The following is a 10979-nucleotide window of genomic DNA, read 5'->3' as shown; positions in this document are numbered from 1 at the left end:
TAAACTCAAACTCGATGAAAAACCTCAATGTAAGACAAGAAGCCATCAAAATCATCTAGGAGAAAGCAGACAAAAACCTCTTTGATCTTGCCCACAGCAACATCTTACTCAACATGTCTCCAGAGGAAAGGGAAACAAAACAAATTGAATTACAAAAACAAAAATGAATTACTGGGACCTCATCAAAATAAAAAGCTTTTGCACAGCGAAGGAAACAATCAGCAAAACTAAAAGGCAACCGACAGAATGGGAGAAGATATTTGCAAATGACACATCAGATAAAGGGTTAGTATCCAGTCTATAAAGAACTTCTCAAACTCAACACCCGAAAAACAAATAATCCAGTGAAGAAATGGGCAAAAGAGATGAATAGACACTTCTCCAAGGAAGATATCCAGATGGCCAACCAACACATGAAAAAATGCTCAACATCCCTCATCATCAGGGAAATACAAATCAAAACCACAATGAGATACCACCTTATACCTGTCAGAATAGCTAACACTAACAACTCAGGCAACAACAGCTGTTGGCGAGGATGCAGAGAAAGAAGATCTCTTTTGCATTGTTGGTGGGAATGCAAGCTGGTGCAGTCGCTCTAAAAAACAGTATGGAGGTTCCTCAAAAAACTAAAAATAGAACTACCCTATGACCCAGCAATTGCACTACTAGGCATTTATCCACGGGATACAGGTGTGCTGTTTCAAAGGGACACATGCACCCCACGTGTATAGCAGCACTGTGAACAATAGCCAAACTATGGAAAGAACCCAAATGTCCATTGATGGATGAATGGATAAAGAAGATGTGGTATATATACACAATGGAGTATTACCCGGCAATCAAAAAGAATGAAATCTTGCCATTTGCAACTATGTGGTTGGAACTGGAAGGTGTTATGCTAAGTGAAATTAGTCAGTCAGAGAAAGACAAAAATCATAAGACTTCACTTCTATGAGGACTTTAAGAGACAAAACAGATGAACATAAGGGAAGGGAAACAAAAATAATATAAAAACAAGGAGGGGGACAAACAGAAGAGACTCTAAATATGGAGAACAAACAGGGTTGCTGGAAGGGTTGTGAGAGGGGGGATGGGCTAAATGGGTAAGCGGCTTTACGGAATCTACGTCTGAAATCATTGTTTCACTATATGCTAACTAATTTGGATGTATTAATTTAAAAAATAAAATAAAAAAATTTCAATGGCAAAAAAAAAATAGGTATTAAAACATGGCAGATCCCCAATAGCATAGAGACTCAAGCACTTGCATTTTAAAAATCATGTTCATCAGCTTTAATTTATAAGGCAAAGCTTTCAAACTGAGAATTAATTGATTCTCTTACTCTTCCTTTTCACTGTTCATTAAAAAAAAATAGGTGTGGTACTCTCTCACTTATTTTTTTCCTCTCACCCATTTTTATTAACATTATTTAACATTCGTTGAACAACTCATGTATATACTAGGCCCTGTTAGGGATATAGAATTGGTCTTCTGTTTTACATTGTCTTGCAAAGGCACCTTCTGAAACATGATTTGCTACTGTAATCCACAAATGGAACATGATTGTACCCTTTGTTTCACCTTAAGCCAAAAGCAGCTCAAGTTAAATGCCAAGCTTCCCTGAGTTACAAATTTAGAATCTCTCTGAGGTGCTTGTTCACATGGTGCATTAGCCTACTGCACTGGTTGATTAGCAATGCTCTCTCAGAGTGGTATATTGACTTCCATGTGCGCTTATCATTTATCATACTTATGTTCATTTTATTCTTATCCCAATAATGACAGCTTTCATGTAAAATGAAAGGAGAAAATAAGATTAATACCTTCTTAGGACACCTTTCACACCATGCACAAATACGCAGGCTTCTGAATCAAACACATCTCTGAATTTGTATTTTTGTATCATTATTATTATTATTATTACTCTCATTCAAACATGATCTGAAGATAACCATTTGTCATTTCTTCAGGAATGGTCGAGCAATAAAAGTGGCAGAGGAGTACAGAAAGCAAGAGAAAGGGGATAGAGAGGTTATTTGATGTGCATGTTCAGTAAGGAGAAAAGCAATGACAACGGAAAATCAGACCAGTCGTCTGAGACAATACTCATTTTTAAACTTAATCATTTGAGAGTTTATTGAAGATATATATTCAGCTTTGGAGCAATTTTGAAAGTCTGTGTTGGTGTTGATATCCAAGAGCTGCAGCAAGTTTGAATGAATTCCAACAACTGTAAACTTTTTTTTATAGGTACTTCTATCAGTTCAGAATTAACAGGATAAATGACAGCTGATTAATGCACCCTATCCTCTAGAAAAATTTAAAATTAGAAATATCCCTACTCCTGGAGCTGCAAAGATACCTTTGCATGTTCTGTCACTTTATGACATTTTGTCTTTTTTGCTAGTGGGCATGAAATGGTTAAAGAGGGAAAAAATTGAGTAGTTGCAGCAAGTGGGGTCGAGAAGTAAGTGGATTTTTACTGATGTTGTACAGGAATGTCATAGTGTTTATATTTACAGTCAATGAAGGGTGCCTTTCCAAATGGAACTTCCTCAGGAAGTGATCTTTTCCGTGGAAGGTTGAAGAACAAATCTCTCACTCTGTCTCAGTATGGCACAGAATGGTCAGTTTAGATACAGAGCTGCTGAGCAAGCAAAACTCCCATAGGAATAATAGGACAAAGGCTGCTGCTTAAAATTAATCTGAGGCCATTGCATTCTCAGTGATTAGACTTATTTGCAAATAGCAATGCAGAGCATGAAACAAGGACATGACCAAACAAAACACAGATGACCTAGTGAATTGCGTGGGAGACAGGCACGTCAGCATCACCAGAAAACTGAGGAACTGACCAGAAATATATAGAAGGGCTCTTCCTAGTTCCTTAGAGAGGAGCACTAAAAATGGGTATCAGAAGCCTAGTGTATTACTTTGAGAATTGTATATGTTTATGTTTAACTTAAGTCCCAGTCTATGCCTGCAATTCTCATTCCCGAATGTGTGGGCCAACATTTTAACTTTCTCTGGTTGTGTTCCTAACGCCCTTTATTTGGAACAGGGCTTCTTAACCTCAGCACTATTGACATTTTGGACCAGACAATTCTTTATTGTGGGTGGAATGCTCTCTACGATGTAGGATGTCTAGCAGCATTCCAGACTGCTACCCATTTTATGCCAGTACCAGCCCCACGGTGGGGACAATAATAATGTCTCCAGACATTGACAAATGTTCTGGGGCAGGAGTGATGTGGAGACAAAATTGCTCCCTTTGAGAATCACTGACTTGGAGAGATATATAAACCTTATACTAAAGTCAAGGTTCTGGCTAACAGATTTAAAAATTGTCTAGTAGAATTATGGATGGAGTCTTGGCCAGGTTTATTTCTGACTGGATATGCTCCATGTAAAAGGCAGGGACTGATTTTGCTGGAAGAATTATTTGCTCTGAAGGAGTTCTTTTTGCCTCCATGGAAAGACTAACCTACAAAATGCAAGGAGCTAAGGAACTGATTCAAGGATTTCCAGATGTCTTTAGAGCTGGGCTCAATATCAGCATTCCACCTCTTATTGGAAGAAAGCGAAAGGTTTTCAGTTTTGGTTTTGGTTTGTTTTGGAGTTTTTGGGTTGTTTTTTTTTTGAGCCTCTTCTTTTACTGTCAGTAAAGTACAAAGCCAATGGAAATAAACTATTTCAACTACTTACCTATTAAAGGAGCACTTTAAAAGCTTATTCAGTCCCTAAGCATATTCATTTGGATATCTTTAGTCATCCATGGTCATATATGATTTTATTATCCTTCAATATGGATAACAACAAATATTGAAAAAAATATCTCCAAAGGAATTTGTCATTTCAGGAAAAAGAGTTTATTAAATTAGTAGCTGATATATCAGCACTTTGGAGGGTGGAAATGATGTCTGATACTATCTTCAGCCACTAACACTCACCATTTTTCAGCTCAGCCGAGTAACCCAGGTGTGCAGGTGTTTACCCAAATTATTTAAAACTCTTGATTTCTGAACATTAAGGAGGTCTTGTTCAAAACAGGTGGTCTCATCATTAGTGGGACTTGTCGTTTGGTCAGTACTGCTAATTAACAAATATTCACTTTTGACCCTCAATTTTTTTTTCTGATTGTGAAGATCAGAAAAAAAGCTGTTTTATAAATATATTTTATTGGCCAAGTGAAGAGTTGACTGACGGAGTACACACATTTTATGCACTTATAATTCCTTGAGGGATTATAGCAGTTTATGCAAGAATGTGCATAATGTATATAATCTCAGAGGAAAGTCATGTATATTCACTTGGGGAGAGGTAAGGAAGGGATTAGCAGAGGGTAAGGTGAAGGCAAGTAATGGGTTTGGGGAACACCAGGAAGTTGATGACTGGCGCATTGGAGAGATCGTGTATGAGTGTGTTTGAGGTCTACAGTTGGTAAGTATTCTGTTTGTTGCATCTGCCTGTAACTTCAGAGATGGGTCAAGATGCCTCCATAGCACTTTCTTCAACAACATTAGTGAGTTGTCAAGGAAGATTAAAATATGTAGGTCTATATTCTGGTCAGTTCATTAATCACTCAGAATAAGATTGTTCTGCTACTATCTATAGTAACTTTTCTATAAAATTAGATAATGTTAAATTTCTGGACCTGAAAGCTGAACTTTTGTAGCAAATACATCTTTATGTAGACTCTGCACTATTCACTGAAATTAAATGGCACTTTTTTTTTGCTTTGTAGCTGAAAGTCCTCATATTTTCCTCATGCTCAAAAATCATAGCATTAAAATACCCAGTGTTAGTGCAATAAGATTATTTCATATACAGAAATACAGAAATACCATACAGATTATTAAGTATAATTCAGTACAATAATTTTAACAGAACTGGTTAGTTTATTGATTGATAAAAATATTAATAATGTAAACAGATGGGGGTGTTTCAATTCTAATATTCCATAGTCTAAGATTACCAACTGAGAAAATAATTATTCCCCTAAAAAATGGCTTGTGCTCACGTTGCATAATTCTGCTGTTCTCCATTGTCTTCAATATTGGCCACCGCCAGAGGCAAGTGTTAGACAAGACAGACAAATGGTCTGATCTAGAATGGCAAATTCTATGTTTCCTTAATACGGTCTCCTGGAATGACAGCAGTTATGTATTTTTAAGTCTGCTCTTCCATTATGGCGATAAATGGTTATTTAAATACAGTCAGGTTCAAATTATACTAGTGGAAAATGCAGTAGGGAAAAGTATCAAAGACAAAGAACTTTTAAATAAATCTCATCTCTCCTCCCACCATATGAGTTAATTTCTATGCCAGATGGCAGATGTTTATGCTGGTACTTAAAAGAAGTAAAAATTAAATGGATCTCAAAACTTAATTGTTTTTAGTTTAGAAATGTTCTCAAATAAAGGGAGGTTGGTAGAAATTTTACTTAAAATGATCCCCCAAACTCAGGATCTTAGTATATAATTGTAATTTGGAAAAAAATAGGTAGCTTTCAAGTAACTGATTATTTTTTCAGTCCATTATTGAATTTTGCTATTATTTTTCAGGTAATTTTAAAAAATGCAAGCAGTTATTTTTTTCTAGAAGTGATTGCCAAAAATCTTCAAAGGACTATATTTAAATGTATAGTGATTCAATTAGCTCTTTAAAATCGAGCCATAAATGAGGTTTTTAGACACTCTTAATCATCATCTATGTCAGTCTAAGTCACAAAGGTACCTATCCAAGGCTATTTTATTTTGATGTGGATTAACACAACACAAATAACAGAGAGTCTTCCTGAAACAAGTAATTGCTACATGATTAAGTCCTGTTTACCCAGACAGAACTGATCAGCTTAACAACAAGAAAGCTTTTCTTTTCTCAAAAGGTTAGTATTATGGAGAAAAATTATGTTATTATGACATCGACATTTATTGCTCAAAATAGCAAACTTGACCTAAATGTTATATAGAGATTTTCTTTCCTTTTCTGCAAATACATTGACCCTATCAGAAATAAACACTGCCTTCTTAATCTAAAATGCAGAATAAAATTTATGGCAGATATTTCTGGAAATCTCAACTGAAGGACAGCTATAAGCTCAAATAACTCTAGTAATCACTTGATTTTTTTGTGTTCAGTAAACTCCCCCAAACATTTCCTTTTGTACTAGAATAATGGCCATTTTGTATTTGGCCAAAACAAACAAACAAACAAACAAAAATGACCAAAAAATAGTATTTTGATTAGTAAATTATAGTGAAACTTTTTCCAATTGTTAGTCATAGAAACTAGGAAATCTGTAACATTCTCGAGTATCTGTATTCTGAACAATCAATTAAACAAGTCTCAATTGAGCCCCAAAGTTAAGTTTACTGTTTTACTCTGTACAATAATATGATTTCTGTGTAAGCAGAAATATAAAACAACTTTTTTCTTCCATTTGTTTATAATGTGTGTGTGTGTGTGTGTGGCCACAAAGAAGCTTTTAGAAAAAAAAATAGTTTCATCATCCAAGGCTAAGTTTAAGCTTTGTTTTCAGTTATTTATAAAGCCTAAAAGTAATTCCTGTTGATTTTATTTGAGGCAGAGTTACGGATTGCATAATCGATGAAGGTAGCTTGGTCTGAGGATCTGTGTGGTGCTGACTTCTCAAATGTGCAGCACCTCTTTACAAGGAAGACTTCAACTCCAACCAATTTTTCCCATATTTTACTTGGGAGCTGGCATTCTTAACAGAGTCCTCTTCAGTCTTCAACATGTAGGACACAAACCCTCTTGCAAGGGTCCGGTCTAGCTGCTTTCTCAGATTATCATAGACCTACTAGGGGACAACAGGTGAATCCATGAAATTCTAGAATGGCACCTATGGAAAAGAACATTATGCATTTATGTAAAAGAGGCTGCTAGTGAAGGTGCAGTGACAAAGATACTCCAAAATACAATCACTCAAAAAGAAAATAGAACTTTATTTCTTTCACATGTAACAGTGCAGCGATAGGGGACACGTTTCTAACACATAAAAAGCTTTACTTTATCTAGATTCCTTCTGCCTCATTTTCTAGCATTCCCTAAGTGTTGCTCATCTCACATGAGTGAAGATGGCTCACCACCACCCCTGAAAAGATGAAAGAGATAGAAGGTACCAGTTTCATTGTTAAAGAAATGAGCTAGACATTGAACATATTACCTAACTGCTAGCCTGCTGTCTGCTATCTGCTGCTATCTATCTGCTAGATGGAGAAATGTAGTCCCTAACAAGACAGCCGTGTGCCCTGCTAAAACTGGAGGATGGGGATAGGCATTGTGTTCCTACAGGAAAGAAGAAGTGAGTAGATATTAGGGGGCAATTAACAATCTGTACTTAAGCATTTAATAGATAGCTTATAATATAATGCTTTTGATTAATTTATCTTGTAACATATTTTTCCTGAGTGCCTACTTTGTATACAGCACTTCACTAGGGCCCGCAAGGGATTTTAAATATATACCAATTTTTACTCAAAAGCAAGGTCTGAAATTTTTAGGGAAATCAGCTATATACACCAAATTCCATCAATAATAACATGAATTATAATGCTGCTGATAACGGAACATATGAAGGATGCTAAATGAGTGGCGTGGAAGATGTGTGCTATTCATATTCAGTGTTCATTTCCTGCTGGAAGACGGAATGAGAGGCATTAGCTGGCTCATGGGTGCCCACTCTTGTTTTGCACTTTTCACCCAATAACAAGGGCCCAATACAAATAAGGGCATTTCATACCATGAATCTATGTATAAATTTATGTGTATCCATATCTGTATATAAATTAACAAAGAGCCTGCTATTTTTCTAAATTCTGACGTAGATGTTATGCCTATACTCACCTTTTAGTTAAACAGCATCCGTTCTTATTGTTAGTGAGGTTGAATCAATCAATTGCATTCTCTAATGATGGAAGCAGATGGAAATAGAATGAGCTTCTGAATCTTCCTCAAGGGCATTGTAGAGGATGCTGCACCCTTGACTGAAAATTGCTCAATTTTGCAATAGAGTTGGCCAATGTAGACATAGTCTTATATTTTCACTAATTTTGAATTAATACTCTAGAAACCAGCAGCTGACAATGAGCCTGAACAGTTGGTTTCACACCTGAGGCCTCTTTTAAAAGACCATTCTCATCACAGTCAAACAACAGGAGGATATATTAGAGGGGAAATTAGCGCATTTTCTCTAAGACTACTTAAGTAGAGTTTCTCTTGAACTAATTAAGATTCGATTCTATTTCGGAAACTAATGTCTAAAGCAGACATTCTGTTTGGGAGTTATTAATAAACGAAAGCAGGAGGTTCCAGAACACTCGAAATGGTACATTTTTGCCTGGTGGATGTTCAATAAAAGCGCTTGTTGGAAACAATTAAGTAGAGAATGGCATTTTAAACGTATTAGCAAATGTTCAAGGTGAATGATTATGGTATATAAAATTATTAATGGGAACTAAGAACTTTGAAAAAGTAGAATGAGTGACACTCTTGACTATTGAAAACATCCCTGATGCTCTCCACATTAAGCTTGTAGGCTCTTAGAATTTTTAGATGTGTGGAGGGAACACAGGACAGCAACCTGACTTTTTTTTTTTCCAGACTATATTGGCTATAATATGAATTCTGGTTCCAATTTGAAAGGAAAAATATTTAAATATACCTATGAAATTTACATACTGGATGTGATAATTCATGCAGCCCAATTCAAAAAGATCAGCTGGTCTAAACCAGAAAATGCTAATGTAGCATGGAGGAAAATATTTTTGCCTGGCAACTTCAATAAGTGCTCACAAGTTGTCTGAGTTGCACTCTGCATTTTCATATAATAATTGCTACACGTGTAAGTAGTGGGCCAGAAAGCACTGTCTTGCCTTTCGCACAATGCATCTTTCACGGAGACCTGAAGGTGGATGTTACATTTACCTTCCAGTGATAACCATGCTATGTGAAGTTAGTGACTGCCAAAGCCCTTAGATTTGTATTTCACATCATATGACAACCCTTATTTTTTTTTTTCAAATAAAAGAAACTTCTCTGTGGTGTTTCCTGTCATTTTATTTTAATAGCAGAAATAGGCATTCACGAAAGCCATCTGCCACCCACTATGAAGTCTCAGGGTCAGACTGCCTTTTACAAGTTGCATGGAACTGAGATTATCAGGGGACAGGAGTGATAGTTATCAGTGCTACAAAATTGTGGGAAATGTTAAATTCTTAGAAAAAAGGGAGGAAACATCAAAATGCTCAATATTCAAGATTTTAGGGCAGGCATGTTTTTTAGTGCCTGATACAAAAGAGGGGGTGTGTCAAGAGAAAGAAAAATAAAGAGTTCGTTATTGGACTCCTTTATCTTTGTTACCAGTTTCCATCCAGAGGAAAAACATGTCTAATTGGGATTCTTGTAGTTTTCTGAGGCGGCTCATTCTGTTCCATGCTGATACAAACAATATCCTCTGCTGTAGCCATTTTAGACGACTCATTTTTCTTTCCTTCAAGCGGTTCATGTCTAATGACCTCAAACTAGAAATCTTTTCTTCTTCACTGTGGTATCAAAACCGTTCTTAAACCAAGGTTGATGAATTTAAGACTAGATGACAAAAGTAAGCTGTACCAGTTTCTTTGTCATGGCCAAGTTTCAATAATAACCTTCTCTTTATGCAAAACTGTTCTGTCAAAGTCCAATTACATACAGTAGAATCCTTCACTTTTCATCAGAATCATTATGCTTGACCTAGACAGCTGTTGAAAAAAATTCAGGGTTCTGTGAGAGGAATAGTAGTACAAAAACCTCAAACCATTCACAAATCCATTCCTTCTTTTCCCAGGGCACAAAAATACACTACCTACTGCCGGGTTCAGTATGGCCATGTGACTATTTGCCAATAACTATGCGCAGAAAATGCAAATGGTATGTGTGTGTGCGTGCGTGTGTGTGTGTTTAAATATAATTACTGTACTAATCAGCTTATTATACAAATTAATAATTCTTGAATAATCAAGCAATTGAGTCTTTAAATAAGTACAGATATTTCCATAAAATAAATGTTCGTTTTTACCTCCAGAGAAACTTCAATACTTAAAAAAGAATAAGGAAAGTAAGACCTATAAGTTATGTCTTAACTGAGAAACAACATGCAAGTCAGAGAATATGAATGACAGGCCTAAAGCGAAAAGGCTGAAGGGGTGGGAGATGTAAAATTTTGGGGAACATAGCCCATCACACTTTCTGTACTAATAGCCCCAATCCATTTAAATGTTAACTAGTTAAATTTAGACCTTAAAATACTGGATGTGAGCAGAGTTGAATCTGGTTGGTCACACTTTCCATTAAGATGTATGCCCTTCAGAATAAAGTGAATTAGAGAAATGGTTTCATATTCTTCACCTTGTGTTTCGTAAACGTTTTGAGTTCAAAGGGATTCTATTTAAGAACAAGCCCCTGCTGGTCTGTGGAGCGATTCTTCCCTGTCCCAGCGCGCACCCTACCACCCCCCTTCACCTGGCCACTATCCACATTGAGGTCAATAAGGGAAACGTACAGTCTCGCATCTAGGATGCATCTGGAAAACGGGCTGCTCATACACACCATTCTCTGCCGAGAGGCAGTCTTGGTACAGAGTACGGTATTTCTAGTTTGCTGTTCCAAGTCTGTAGAACACACAGCCCTGCTGGTGTCAAGCAAACATGTGCACAGGGGGAAATGAGGCATGGGTTCTTAGAAAGCAGGCAGATTGGAAAGCAAAAGGACTTTCTCTTTGAGAATTCCCTTCTCTTTATTTGTAGAGGTTATCCAACAATTTATTGAATTACAACACATTGCACCCGAGAGGACTACAAAGCTGTAGGATATAGAGGGGCCCCAAGATGGAAGGCTGCTCGGTGTCACAGTCACTACATAAAGCCTTGTACTGACTCAGGAACACGGGACTGACTGTCATTTGAGCAGAAAT

The 10979-nt window shown here is 36.6% G+C and overlaps 1 long non-coding RNA gene across 2 annotated transcripts in view; it reads right to left on the bottom strand.

The window, feature by feature from the left end:
- Positions 1-6566: 6566 nt before the first annotated feature.
- LOC132694657 (uncharacterized) overlaps positions 6567-10979 on the bottom strand; it is a 63018-nt gene continuing 58605 nt past the window's right edge. For both annotated transcript variants that reach the window (XR_009617426.3, XR_013556854.2), the window contains exons 7-9: positions 10569-10677; positions 7874-9768; positions 6567-6869 (exon numbers count right to left, since the gene is read on the bottom strand). This is a non-coding gene — a long non-coding RNA (uncharacterized LOC132694657). The remainder of the gene's footprint in view (positions 6870-7873; positions 9769-10568; positions 10678-10979) is intronic.

Source organism: Panthera onca, chromosome B4 (genome assembly GCF_046562875.1).
Source record: "Panthera onca isolate mPanOnc1 chromosome B4, mPanOnc1 haplotype 2, whole genome shotgun sequence".
In the NCBI taxonomy this organism is placed as follows: domain Eukaryota; kingdom Metazoa; phylum Chordata; class Mammalia; order Carnivora; family Felidae; genus Panthera; species Panthera onca.
The sequence above is the reverse complement of the archived record's forward strand: the minus strand, read 5'-3'. Positions and strand labels throughout refer to the sequence as shown.